Here is a 15406-nt window from a genome sequence, read left to right on the forward strand (position 1 = left end):
CTCCTTCTCTGGGTCTGCTTTTAGATTTTTTTCTCCTTTTCCCAGTGGGTTTGTGAGCTTTCATCTGAGTTTGTGGCGAGTTAATTAGGTTCAGAACTATGTATTACTGATCAGTGGCACTGCATTATCATTGTACTTTCATACAGCGATTTTATAAAGAATGTGTTACTGTATGGTCTATGCTTGCCGGTGGGTAAAAAGATCATTCTGTTGCAGAGTGTCTTTCAAGGGTCTATTGCAAAGTGTCACCATTGTGAACATTTACGTGTCTGAGGGTGTGAAAATGCAGTCGGGGAATGTGCGACTAGCTGCAGAGGACAGTCAAGGAGGGATCTATCATAATCCATCATAATCAGCTGCTGTGCTGCTCCTTCAGGACATAAGAGCTCCTGACCCATGGCGGACACGGTGGAGATGAGAATCACATGACAGTGAAATGTGATGTTTACCAGCTTCACTGGTTTCTGTATAAGACATGTCCAACTCTGTCCAGGGCTGTGTAGACAACTCACACAGGTCAAAGCATCTCCAGTTTGATTGTTGCAGGATTGTTGATTCTTGCAGTTTTCTCTTTATTATTGTAGGGTCTTTTTCTTTACAATATAAATGACCTTGGGGAGACTGTTGTTGTGATTAGTGCCATAAAACTAAAATCGAACTGAACTGAATTCATGAGGATGTGGTTACTGAGGCACTGAGGTACTGTCACTTAGGGAATTTAGCTGCAGAGAGATCAGATCACCAACTGATGGAGTGGTGAACATGCTATACTTTGCCAAGCAAATATAGCTTTGTCTAGCCTTGATATGCTTACCTTATTAAATAATTCCTTAAAACTTAGAAACCTACTGCTCCTTGATAATACTTTAATACACAGTGCCGGCAAAATGTTCCCCACAGCCAAGCTGAGTCAGATCCCCACGCTGTGCTGAGGTCAAGGTTTAAGATTTTTGCTTTAATTTGCCTCTGCTCTGTCTGGATATATATCTATAAGCAAAGTGCACTTTGAGGACATCAAAAGCCTTTGAGTTTGCAAGTCTCCCAAGTGCACTATGAAGTACATTAATATAAACGGTTCATTCATGTTTCTGGAAATCTCACCGATCCTTCATTAAGTATCTGGAGTCATTAGACACAGGACAGCCAGCCTGACATATCGTTCTGAGCATAGGAGAAATTAGTCACCCCAAGGCCTGCAGCTTCTCATTAGAGCAGGCTATACAGAGACGGGCTCAATTACCATCTCTGACACACTAGACCAGGGGTGGCCAACCCGCCGCTCTCGAGCCATATGCGGCTCTTTGCCTGATACGTTCATATCAAAGTTTGTGTTTGGTACGGGGTTTTTTTTGTGTTGTTGTTTTAAAATGTGCGCGTTTGCATCGCTTGAGTTCAATACGGTATTTTCATCAAATGTGCATGTGTGTGAGATGAAAATACTGCAAAGTTTCCCAGTAGGAGCAAGTTCGCCCTTAAAATGGCAGGAAAAAATGCAAAGCAAAAAGAAAAATATGAAGATGAACACAGGACGTTTTTAACAGAGTGGGAGAGTTTTTTGTTTTTTTTTGTTGAACGCAATGGCAAGCCATTCTGCCTTATATGTCAGACGTCATTAGCGCATTTCAAAGCTTCAAAGCTTCAGCGCCACTTCAGCTCACTCCATGCTAACATCGACCTCGAATTTCCAAAAGGGACTGAACTTCGCAAGCACGAGTTGGCCACTTTGAAAAGTCAGGCAGAAAAGCAGATACAGTTTTTCCAAAAATTTACGAAGCGGTCAGAGACCATAACGCTCGCATCCTATCAGCTGGCTTGGAACATTGCACGGGCTAAAAAGTCATACAATGAAGGGGAGCTCGTTAAAAAAATGCCTCAGTGACGTTGTTGAGATCTTGTCTCCTGAAAACGACAAATTAAAACGCATGGTATCAGACGTCCAACTGTGCCGCCACACTGTTGAACACAGAATATCGGACATTAACACGGCTATTGAATCACAGTTGCACTCTGACCTTCAAGCATGTGAGTATTTTAGTGTCGCATTGGTTGAGAGTTGTTTTATACAAGACAAGCCTCAGTTGGCAATATTTGCACGGTCTGTGTCAAACGATTGTGTGATCAAAGAAGAACTCCTGGATATTGTGCCATTAAAAGACAGAACCCGTGGCATAGATGTGAAAGAAACCGTGATGGCTGCATTAGAAAAAGCAAATCTGCCCATAACGAAATTAACTGCAATAGTCACGGATGGAGCACCAGCCATGATGGGATCTGTGAACGGGCTTGTGGGGCTGTGCAAAGCTGACCAAACTATTCCTGACTTTTGGAATTTCCACTGCATCATCCACATGGAGCAACTCGTGTCTAAATCATTGAATTTAGATAACATCATGAAGCCTGTGATGGAAATCGTCAATTATATCCGCACATATGTGCTTAATAGGGGTGCAACGATATTCGTATCGATATTGAACCGTTCGATACAGTGCTTTCGGTTCGGTACGCATATGTATCGAACAATACAACATTTGTAATTTATTTTATCAACTTTCCTTCTGACGATGCTGTCTGTGTTGAGCGCTCAGTGAATCTGTGTTCGACTACTCCGCCTAGGCTGCACTGTCGAGCGCAGATCCACTGAGCGCTCAACACAGACAGCATAGTCAGAAGGAAGAGCGCAGGGCAAGCTAGTGAGACAGAAGTTAAGCTCTGCTTGCAACAAGCAAATTGAACCTCATTCAGATCTGGCGTTTGGAATTATTTTGGTTTTCATGTGACGTATGACCCTGAAGGTAAGCGAGTCATGGACTAAAGTAAAACAGTATGTTGGATGTGCCACGCAATGCTTAATTACATTGGTGTGAACTAGTGTGTTAGCGCAGTTAGCTCGTTAACGTGTTGGCCGTCTAGCCCCATGCACGGAGCGATCGGCGGTAGCTCGTTAACGGAGATTTGCCGTGTTGTGGCGTTAAGGTCATTTCAACGAGATTAACCTGAAAGCACTAGTGGGAACACAACGAATATGACTGCACATTTACGCCGACATCATCCTAGTGCAATGACAAAAACAACAAGCATGCTACTAACTTTAGCCGAGTCATTTAGACAGCTGTTAGCACATGATTCTCCTTATGCTGCTGAGAATATAGCCCAGAAGAAGCGGATAGTATAGCTTTTATTTTGGAAAGAGACATTTCTCTGTAATAAACTCTCTTTTCCAAAGATGAGTGATTCCTCAATCAGATACAGGGCTTGCAATATCGCTAGCCCGACGTCCCGGAGCTAGCGATTTTTTTCAGTCGGGCTACCAAAATCTATCTCTTCCCTGCCCGTCGGGCTATTGTAGGAAGGAAAAATATATGTCAATGCTTTTGCATTCTTTCAGAAATGTAGCTGGGTAATTATGTCATTGGCATCGGTGAGCCACTGTCAATATGTGACATATTGAAATCGCGTTTGAATTTGCGCTTGTTTTTTTGCTTTCACTTTGCAATCGTGCGAACTGTGTATAGAGAGCGACAGCACTGATCTGTGAGTGATGATAATTTGTGCACCAATTCCTCTGACATCGTCTTATTAATCGTTAGCTTACTATGCAAACATGACAAGTGAAATCTCCCGCAGCAAGCTTAAACATGTGAGAGGTTGATCGCGCAGAGAATCGCTGAGCTTATGTGAGTGCGTGTGTAAAAGCATTTCAGTTCTGCTGAGCCAAATAAGACAGGTCAGGGTGAAGAAGTGACAGCCAAAGAAAAGCTTACCACAAAACGGAGAAGTTATGACAAATCAGACTATAAGGCAAAAAGAAAGTGCAGCTTTATGGTTTCATGGACAAAAGAATTTCTGTGGCTGCAATATGATGAGCTAAATAACCAGGGCTGCACATAAGTGGTCTGCAGGTGCGCATTCGCTGTCAAAATAAAAAAACGCGCACAAGGGTTAGGGTTAAATTTAAAAACTGTACTTTTGAGTTAAAATATATATTTATAATTTTAATAAATGACAAATTAAAAATGCATGAACATTTTTTTGTATCGAAAAAATATCGAACCGTGACACCAAAGTATCGAACCGAACCGAACCGTGAATTTTGTGTATCGTTGCACCCCTATGCTTAACCACAGGCAATTCAAGAATCTCATCGCTGAGCTGGACCAAGGGCTTCCAGGTGACCTGCCGCTGCACTGCACTGTGAGGTGGCTGTCAAAAGGCCAGGTACTCTCTCGCTTCTTTGAGCTTTTGGATGCCGTGAAACTGTTTATGGAAAAGAAGGACAAGGACTATCCCGAGCTCTCGGACCTCAAGTGGATTATGGATCTGGCCTTTTTGGTCGACATGCTGTGTCACTTGGACAGACTGAACCTGACCCTGCAGGGTAAGTTAAAAATGCTCCCTGACCTAGTGCAAAGTGTGTTTGCGTTTGTCAACAAACTGAAGCTGTTCAAGACACATATTCAAAAGGGAGATTTAACGCATTTTCCCACTCTGCTAAAAGCCAGCGGGCAAGTCGCCAGCGCTGCCCTGAGTAAGCAAAGAGCCAGATATGCAACGCTGATTGAAAACTTGCACGAAAGCTTCGTGACCCGGTTCCATGATCTACAATTGAAAAGGCCACAGATTACGTTCCTCGTCGACCCATTTAATGCAGAGACCGGCTGTTTGAAAGTCCCGCTAGTCACAGATGAAGCTGCGGCTGAGTTGGAGATGATCGATCTTTGTGAAGAGGACCAATTGAAACCTGCTTTAAGGGAAGGGACCATTGAGTTCTGGAAAAGTGTGCCAATGGAAAAATACCCCAATGTCAAACGGGCTGCGCTTAAGATACTGTCAATGTTTGGGTCAACATACGTCTGCGAGTCTGTGTTTTCTACCCTAAAACATGTGAAATCAAAGCATCGATCTGTTCTGACTGACACACATGTGAAAGAATTGCTTCGAGTGACAACAACGGAATACAAGCCAGATTTAAAGAGGATTGTTCAAGGCAAGGAATGCCAGAAGTCCCACTAAACAACATGCATTATAAAAGTAAATGCTATTGTAGATTATTATATTTTTGTTTGTGGACTTGGTTGAACTGAGAGTTTGTGTGTGTGAGACAGTGCACACAATGTTCATTGTTGAAAATGACTGGCCTGTGGTTTTAGTACTGTAGGAGTCCATTTCTGTCATTATCATGTTGGTGTGTGACATTTACAATAAATCTGGCTGAGCAGAGATGTGTGTGTTGTGTGTGTGTGTGTGTGAATGTGTGTGAGTGTGTGTGATGTGTGTGTGAGCTTGTGTGTGTGTGAGAGAGAGAGAGAGAGAGAGAGAGAGAGAGGGAGAGAGAGGAAAGGATGGGTGATGTTCATGTGTGCCCATGCGTATGATGTGGCTCTTTGTGGTAACACAGTAAAAAAAAAGTGGCTCTTGGTCTCTGACTGGTTTGCCACCCCTGCACTAGACCCTAGTAAGACTAATAGTTCTGGTCTTATAATGACCTAAGATAGGTCTGAACTTCATGCTTTGCCCCCATTTCATATGATACCAACCTCCACTTTCATTCGCCCTCCCATAGATCTGTTCCGCTTTCCTTGCTTTTAAATTTGAGTAAATAAAAACTGATTCTACTTTGCATTCCTGGGGAGCAGAACTCCCTTTTGTCTTTGGCATTCATTGATGAATTTTAAAAAAAAAAAAGAATTTATTTTGCGGCCCGGTGCTGAAGGCCGCTGCCAAGCCATGGTTGACAGGGAAGCAGCATTAAGGCAATTAACATGGGCTTTGCATTTGATTTTGGCTGGCAAGACTGCCTGTAAACAGCAGGCGGGATCGGGTGATTAGTTCCTGTGAAGATGAGCGCCTCGCCTCCTCTGGTTCCTTTCCAAGAGAGGATTACCCTTTGTACATATTGCACATACACTCTACACCTTATACCTCCACAAACACAGCAGCATGCACTGGCTCACAGGAATGATAACTGGCAGAGAAGAAAGACAAATGTGGGGAATAAAGTGTGCACACCTAAAGCAAGGCGCTGACAGCTCAGGGGGTTAAGCCATATTTGTGACGTGACAGAGGTGGAGTTAGTGCTCCTCTGCATACTTCAAACTTCCAGTTTCTGCATGACTTCTCTCTCCTTCCTGACCTTTTTAATCATCCATTCAACACAGAAACTAATTCTTCAGATTCAGATTCATTTCAGGAGCAGGTAATAATGAAGACATTCAATATCAATATCATGGGGTCTTGAGTCAAGGCTCTGAAATTAATTGTGACAAATAAGCAATTACTTCAGGTCGGACGAATTGAGATTGATCTTATTTGTTCATTTACGCACTCGCCTGGAGAAATAGCATCAACTGCATAATAGCTTTTATGTCTCTAGATTGGAATTTCACCTGAGAGCTTTCTAAATCAAAACGTGTGTCCGTGTGTGTCCGTGTGAGTGAGCACGCAGTAATAGGTGAAGAGGCTTCAATTGGCACTGTCAAGTAAATGTCAATCTGGTGCGAAAAGAACTGCGGTCAGATCGCTCCCTTGTGCTTTTCCTCGTAGATAAGGGTAGATATCAGAGTACCTGAGGTTTAGCTGTCCCTTTCTCCCACTCTGTCAGGCCTAGTCAAACACAAGTTACGGAAATATGTCACATAATGGCATTCAAAAACCTCCATGGCGATAATAGTCACTCTTAAATCTAGAATCTGGCAGATTTCTATTAGTAAGACATAGAGTGTGTAAATTTCACACTCTGTAGCACCTCAATTATAAATGTGAGGCTTGTTTCCTGAGCCAGCATTTCTCTTGTTTTAGTTTCAGCTGTGAACTCTTGACCTACTGAGCAATCCTAAATTACTGTGAGGTGTAATACAAGAAGAAAAGAGTTCCATTAACTGTCTTCATAATCCTAAAGATTAATCTAATCCTGTCAATGAATACATTAGCGGTAACGCTTTGCTTTGAAAACAGCGTTCACCTACAAAGCTATTAAGACAATTTGCATATTTATCACAAGACACTAAATGCTCATGTACTCACAGTTGGTGCACAAAAGATACCAGCAGGGGAAATAAATGTCTATGTGATTGCAATCAAAAACATCATCTAGTTGAAATGAACATTTTTCTTATGATTACATGTTTGGAAAATTGCACCTAATTGCAGCTTCCAAATCTGGTGGATGGAGCTGGGCCACTCAACAGAATGATGAAACTGCCAGGGCTGTGTAATTATTTTAAAACAATTATGTGTGAGGTTAAAGATGTACACACACAAAGGTTTAGTGCTGCATAATTTTCACCACAGGCATTTAGTAGCTAATATGTACATCTTGTAATAAAGGTGGCAAAAAAGGAAAGAGTAGAAAGGAAATGCAGGCATGGAAAACTAAATCAACAAGAGATAATTAAGTACAATTTTTTTCCATATATCTCAAGTCAAATTCACATGAACCCAGCAACATGTAACTGCGCTTACACCCCATATATTTTCACATAGTTCCACTAACAAACAAAGTATCAGCTGCCCTGATGGTATCCATTTTTCTCTGTGGGTTTTTGTTGACCTTTAAGGTAGAGTTTGTTTGGTTTGACAGTGGGATGGTGGAATTTCAGTCCAAAATAGCCTGTCAGTGTCCACACTGGCTCCCATTGTGGCCGTGAGACAAAGTACAGCAAATGACTGCTGATCACATGGGACAGCAGGGGAGCCAGCTGTCAGCATGCCAGGATCTCTTCCCTGTGTGATAGGAGGCAGAGCAACACAGGGGACACATACAGCAGGTCATTCTGTTCTCACAGGGAGCACCTTGGATGAGGATGAAAGTAGAGAAACCAAGGTGAGCGGGTGGATCAAACCAAAGCTGTTTAAGATCCAAACAATGTAATCTCTATTCAGCTTAGGGTTCATATCCAGAGCAGTGTGCATTTCTAGTCTGAAGTAATAACACTGGAAGCTGTTCAAGGTCAAACATTTTAAAAATTCAAAAATTTCAACAAGACTCAACGTACTGACAACAACACAGTCTGATTCTGACACCTCAAACCCAGTCATGGAAAAACAAAACAAACGGTAGCAGACTCGACATCCATCCAACTCGATCAGCTAACAATTACAGTCCACTGTGAGAGTCCTGCACTGGAAGAGCAAACATAGGCAGGCTTCCTGATACTTTGACATTTAAAATCAGCAAGTGTGCAAGCTTAACTGTCCTCAGGGCTCCACAGTATAAACAGGTTATATTTATACATACATTTACTGTACATCAGGGTTGTCATTGTTATCGTACAAAACCTGATAGACATAGCTAATATGGCCAGACTGCAACTCTTTGCATTTCACAAACCTCCCTTGGAGAAGCTCAGTTTGGCAATTTACTGCTTTCTTGTTCCAGTTTATATACATTAGACAAAACGATACAGATCGATGGATAAACTCCATTTGAAATTGCATTGCAGCTTTTATTTCTGCAGTAAAATTTCTTAATTTAGATTACATACACTATGAATGTCAGACATGAGTGCTCTGCTGATCATTTCTTTCCCACCTAAGCTGTAACTGAGCACATTGTGAGTGTTTTGCTACTTCACAAAGCGAATGAACGCTGTTGTGGAGCTCCATCAATGTCACAGTGTGAAGAGTGTCTTCACAGTAAAAGATTATTAAAAATCATAAAACAATGGGATATCAATAAAGAGGAATGAGCTGTTTGAACTAATAACGGTGACCCACGAGCGGGATTTATTAAAAACATGCAGGGTTCCTAAGTTCATCTACCTCACCTCCAGGAAAAACTAAAATATAAAGGTGTGAAATGTGACTGTTTTATAACAGACTAGTGTCAGACTTGACAGGAATGGGAAAACCTGCTCTCCTCCTCTTAGCTGCTACAATATGTGTGTATGTGCTATAAAAAGTCACTAAGACACTGCAGCAGTCTTAAAAATGCTACAGAAACATTCAGTGCTTAAACAAAGTTCTGAGCACATCTCAAACTACTTTATGGCTCTGGCACTGCAGACAGCTACAATCAATGTCTAGCACAAACTATATTCAAGGTTGACCCCACTAGGAATAACTATTGGCAGTATATACTGTAAAAGTGTAGCGGAAACACTAGTTTGTAAAAAGTGAAAATGCCAGATTCTTGGGGTGACAAAAGAAAAACTACATATTTTCATTTAAACAGCTCAAATCAGTAAATAAACAGAAACAAGTTAAGAACAATCCAAAATCAATACATAGCACTGTGCAAAAGTCTTGATCCACCCTTCATTTCTTTGCCCTTTATTCCATTTCCAAGAACAGAACAACAGACAAGATAATCACATACTGCTTCAATGCTGCTGAGGCTCTGGGGAGGCCAGTACACGACTGTTAGTGTTCCACTGTGTGGTCACCTACGTTTTATTGCATTGGCAGTGTGTTTGGTATCATTGTTATACAAAAAAATGAAGGCTGTTGCCAGTCAGGCAGAGCCATGACAGAGCCTCCACCTGCAGACTCTTACAACATTGTCTCTTTCCTTACATCCTACAGACATATTGATTATGTTTTGAACCAAAACTCGGATCACTCTATAAGACGTGTTTTTTTAGTCCAGTTCTCGTGTAATGTGGCATACCTCAAGCCTTTTCTCCCAGTTTCCCTTCCTTAATAATGGCTCCTTGACAGCCAACCTTCCAATGACTCTATTTCTGATGAGGCTTCAGCAAACAGATGGATCAACTAAAGGGCCAGATGAATCTCTTAGTTCCTGTTTCATGTCTTGGACTTTTTCCCCCCCCTATTTCTTAAGGACACAACCTTCAGATACTGTTCATCTGCTGTAGATAGTTTTTAGGTATGCCACTTTTTATTCTTCCCTCCACTTATTTAGTTTCCTCAAACTTTCTAAGGCCACATTGTACACCATGCTGAGATATGCAAACTTGTGGGAATTACCTTGTCTATGCATAAATATTCTTTTTTTGCTATGCTTGGCATTTCTCAACTAAAGAAATTGGAGTGGAGCAATTTGTGTTTTGTGACAGGTTACTAGTAAAAAAATGTCTAAAGATACCATTTAAAATATTCTTTGTCAGTTTTCTGTTATGTGTAGGAACAACACTGGTTCAGCCTTGAATGAGTCACAGGTCAGTGCTTAGTGGCTTAACAATCTACCTGAAAACAGGTACAAGGACTAGAAAATGAGTGAAAAAGCCTGGGGGCCTTTTGCTCAAGAACACTTTTAAAAATACAAGAAAGTCTGGCTCCTTGGAGCCAAAGTATAAAGAAATGAGGGGTAGCTCAAGATTGTTGCACGGTACTGTATAATGTGCCGTTTCCTAACTTTTTCCACTATACTTTTTCTTCCTCTCCTCCAATACACATACACAAGGATTCATGAAATATTTAGCATCATGACTTATAGATCAGAGCTGCTCGAAGAAACAGGACAGAGCACATACATTTCCCATGGAGGGAACACACATAACAGCCAAAAGGTCCAACTATGTACAAATCCCTTATTTGTAAATGTCCTGCAGTATACACGTCACTTCAGCACTAACTCTGTGATATAAGTTATCTGCAAGTATTAATTATTTTGTCACATCTTCAGATTTGAAAATAATTTTTGGGATGTTTACTTCAGCAAAATATCACATATTGCATTGTTAGATGCTTTGCAATGGTATAAGCTCAGTCCTTTTGGAGTTAAAAAATAGTCTAAAAGGCACTAACACCAGACAAAATCACAAATTTCAGTTCAGTGAGTTGAATTATCTAAGGTGAAGCCTAGCTGACAGGTTGCAGTGCAACCATCTGTGCCACGCCATAAATAAGGCAAGTTTAAAGCCCTAAAAGGGTCAAAGAGATCTGTTGTTTCTATAGAGAACCAAAACAGTTTTTGTGCCAAGCCTAAGTCTATCGACAGTGACTTGCTTTTGGCGCTGGCATCAACCACAGACTGTATATAAAAAGATGCACAACATCAGCCACTGGCTTTGTCCACTGTATTTTGAAGTCTCAATGTTAGTAGTGCATCTGTAGCCATGTTGGTTTTGAGGTTTTAGAGTTAGATGCAGAAATGTCTTTGTAGATTTACGGCCAAAAGTGTGTGTACATGTGCGTGGTTTAAAGTATGCGGGAGGTCTGCACATTTCTGCTGCATGTTTTTCCTCTATAAACACTAGTTTTGGGGAGGAAATAGAGACACGCTGTTCCGGTTTGTAAACACTGTTTATACATGGGCCTCCTGGTGACTGCAAAGGCCATAGGATTTAACCGACTGCATTTTGATGTTCGTCAAAACATTCAATACTTACTGCATTTTTGTATGGGTGGCACTGACGATCACAACATCTTCATCACTGGATAAAGACAATAAAAAATAGCTTTGTGTTGATTTACAGTTAAATGTCCCTGTAACCGGACAAGCGAGGCAAAACCATTCCAGCAGAATACCCCAGGTTTTTATTTTAATTTGTCCCTATTGTGTATTAATGTTTAACTTACAAAAAAGGCATAAACCACACAATATGTGGTCACTACAGTTAATGATGCTCTGTTCCCAAGGACTGAAACATGACTCCAGTCATGTGGCTTTGTTTAACAACTCAGGGAATTAAAGCCACACTGGTCCTCCTTTAAGTCTAGGCATACTGAGCAAAAGCAACTAAGGCTGAAAGGAGGGATGGTTACCGTTAAGACAAGTAATATAAAACAGAAAAAAACCCCAAAACATTTCATTTCTACCACTGCCAATACCAACGCTGTTAGAGGAAAAGGTGGAAACAAAAAAGCAAAGCGTTTGTTGCCAACAAATCACTGAATTCCTCCCTGCTCTAGGCACTCTGAAACTGATGTTGAATTTCTGAATAACAGTTCAATTTATGCGCTGAACATTTCCATTTGAATTTATGAACACACCCACACCTAGGCAATGAGCCTGCAAATTCTATTTTCCTAATTTTTCCAGTGCTGAGAGAAGAACCAATAATAACAGCATTTACTGATACTCCTTTCAATAGTTTACCCCTGGAGCATGTTTAAAACTGGGTTTCAATACTCATACTTTGCTGGAAGCATATCAGCTAAGTCAGCCACAGAGGAGGAAAAAAACAACACAACATCTCTTTCTCTCTTCCCTGTTTCAAAGACATGCAGTGATAAGCACAAACACGCAGAGTTTTATGGGGCCAACTGGCCTGCCTTCGTGAACAAACACTGAGGAAATACAAAGCACAATAAGCGGCAAACAATGTGATTCTGTCGTTCTGTTCAGTAAGAGAAATGACCCGAATAGTCTTTCTCTGGTTATGAATGGAAAAAAAACCTACCTCCTGGCATTTATGTGTGGCCTTCTAACACAGAGTGATCACTGGAGTGCAAATTATGTTGATCAAGGAGAATGGCTATGTCAGGCTGAATATATGGTGTGGTTGTTAACGTTCAAGACCACACACCCACACACACACAGTAATTTTGCATGCTGCCATGTACTTTGGGTGAGCAAGCCAGTTCAGTGTACAGTGAATAACAGTAACCTGTAAAGCATCGAGGTTTCATTCAAAATTCCCCACTTAAGTAAGGTGTGGGCTTTGGCATCTCTTTGAACTTACTTGTGTGGTTAGCAATCTAAGGATTTAATAAAAAAGTACAAGTAAGGTTAAAGCTTAAACATACACAAAGAAGCTTAAAGCTAATCCTATGTTTTATGGTAAATAAGTGTCACAGAAACAGAGTCATCAGTTTCCAAAACTGTGTTGACTTCTCAGTGTTTTAGGATGTTTTTCCACCTTTGCCATTTAATCTGTTTTAATTGAACTACGCCTCATTTTCCTCCTTGGGGTGACTCCTTTGTGCTGATGTGAACACTGTAATCACATTTAATCAAGGACCAAAACAACCACGCCCAGACTAGTTGGACGACAGGGTCCCCTTCCAGTTCCAAACAAACTCCTGAGCAGTTTGTTAGCAAGAAGAACAAATCTCAGTCCGACCCAAATAATATGTATACACTGCAAGTTTGAACTAAATGCCTTTCTGCAGTCGGGTATGTGTTGCATTGTGGGATGCGGTAGAGTACCATAGACATACAGAAAGAACAAACTATAGCAACTAGCTGTAATATGGGCTCACTAGTTCAGATCACAGCAACTTCACACTGTATTTATTTTGTTGAACCTTTTACGCAGAGTGAAACCTGAAACCAAAACCAGACCACCAGAAAACGGCTATAAGTTTAGAAACTCACTCAGATCAGAGTAAATGAGCAATAGATATGTGACCACTCTTAGTGTTGTAAGTGACTAATTTACTTGGATCAATTCTATTGGACAATAGATAAATATGCCATTAAAGGCCAAACAGGCGTTACAAAATAACCTAACCCTAAGTCCAGTCATAAGTCTGACCATTAGAATTTAGAAGATTTAGAACCTTATTTTTAATAAAATTCAACAAAGAAAAATAATCTTTATAATGTGTACACTCAAAAACTAGCTACATTGCTTTTTCAAAACCAAGCCTGCTTTGCTCCAAAATACAGGGCTGGGTTGGTTTAGGGTAACCACCTAAGATGACTTGGGCTTAAATGAGTTAGTAACTTAAGCTGTGGACTGCAGTGTTTTTGGTCTGCTACTAAAAGGAATATGTTAAAAAGAAGTAAAAAAATAACTTGACAGTTGATGAAGACTTAATGAGCAGAACATCCAAAACACTCCTAATGAGGACTCTACAGCAGATGATGAATTACTAGAGAAACTAATAAATACGGTGAAACAGGTGACCACTTTCCTCATAAGTAGCTCCTGATTTACTAAACCAAAACTAAGCAAAAATTATTAACCATCTTTTCATTATTGATCACTTCATCAGTAGTTTGAACAGTAAGGTAAAGCAGCACGTCATACTGAGAAACTCCAAACTATCTTCAACATATCATGTCCTGTCTGCTCATTATCTATTAAATCTTTACCATTATTAACATTTTATACAATCATTATCTACATTATCTTTTGTTATCATTATCATTTTATTGTCTGCATTATTGACTATCAATACCTCATTACCTCAGAGGCATTTCTTTAAGGCTTAATTATCAGGTAAATCTTCTGTAACTACTGACATATTATGCACTAATTTATAAAGTGTAATATACTCATTCTTCACAGCTCATTGGTCACAGCCGGCTGTAGCTAATGGACAAATGCTGTGCTATTGTGTGTAAAGAATATTAAATGCACTAAAATATCATTTGAGTATTTGCAGATCTTCAACATTCACAATTACAGGCATGGGGTAGGTAACAAACTATCTGAATCTGCAATGTATATAGAGAGTTTTTAATGTAAGGTTTGTATACTTGTAGTGACATTATCTGTTGCCAAAAGTTCAAAAGTCAATGTTGTCATATTTCCCCATCCCCCCAAAACAAATTAAAACTAGAAAAAGTTGCATTTCCTGCGAAAATGCAGTGTGAATGCTAGGGATGGGTATTGATAAGATTTTCACAATTTCGATTCCATTTGATTCTGTTTAACGATTAGATTCTTTATCGATTCTCTTATTGATTCTTTTTTTTTTTCCTTTTTCTTTTTTTAAAGGGGGAAAAAAATTGTACATGTAAATGCACAGTAATGGCAGGTTTTGTAATAAAGCAGATCGCGCTAACATAATATGCACTGTTAGTTGATTATTTACCTGCCGCATTAACGGGAGAGGACGTGCAAACGTTACCGCTGCTGCTGGGTTGAGATTCACGAGTCCGGTGCGGAATTAAAAACACGACATTCATTTAAGGTCATCGCGTGTTTTGTGAGCAAATGCTTTTGCATATTCATAGTGTTTCCTCCCTTAAATGAAATATCTATTTTGCAAGTATTGCAAGTTGCCCTGTTGTCTTCCGTAAAGTATAACCAAACTTTTGAGCGTTTGAGCCGCTTAGGTGCCGTGTTTCCTGCCAGGTAAATGACGCTCCGCAACGTGGTGACGTCATTCGGGGCGACTGGAATCGATAAGGGAATCGTTTGCAAAAATGGCAAACAATTCGAAGGAATTGAAACAGTGGGAACCGGTTCTCAACAAGAACCAGTTTTCGATACCCATCCCTAGTGAATGCCGTGTAGTGGAATCTGAAAACAGCATAAGGAGAACTATCTGCTGAAAACACTGTGTACAAGCTGAACTGTTTGCTGAAAACTGCTTTATTTGAAACACTATACTGAAGAGTGTCAAGAAAGCAGGGAGAGTGCAAGGAGGGAAGACTTGCAGCAAGTGTCGCAAGTAGGATTCGAACCTTTGCTACCAGATCTCACGGTGGCTGTTCATCCCACTGAGCCAAACCAGTTCTGGTCTCAAACAAAGATATGATGAGAGAAAAAATGTGCACTGTGCAGAAACAGCTAAATTGTGCTGAAAAGAGGTGATGAAGCTAAATGTT

The 15406-nt window shown here is 40.5% G+C and overlaps 1 protein-coding gene across 2 annotated transcripts in view; it reads right to left on the minus strand.

Moving 5' to 3' along the window:
- Positions 1–15406, minus strand: part of ldlrad3 (low density lipoprotein receptor class A domain containing 3) — a 100149-nt gene that overhangs the window by 81835 nt on the left and 2908 nt on the right. The window lies entirely within an intron of this gene.

Source organism: Haplochromis burtoni, unplaced genomic scaffold (assembly GCF_018398535.1).
Source record: "Haplochromis burtoni strain Fernald_Lab_line unplaced genomic scaffold, NCSU_Asbu1 Contig_322, whole genome shotgun sequence".
Taxonomy (NCBI): domain Eukaryota; kingdom Metazoa; phylum Chordata; class Actinopteri; order Cichliformes; family Cichlidae; genus Haplochromis; species Haplochromis burtoni.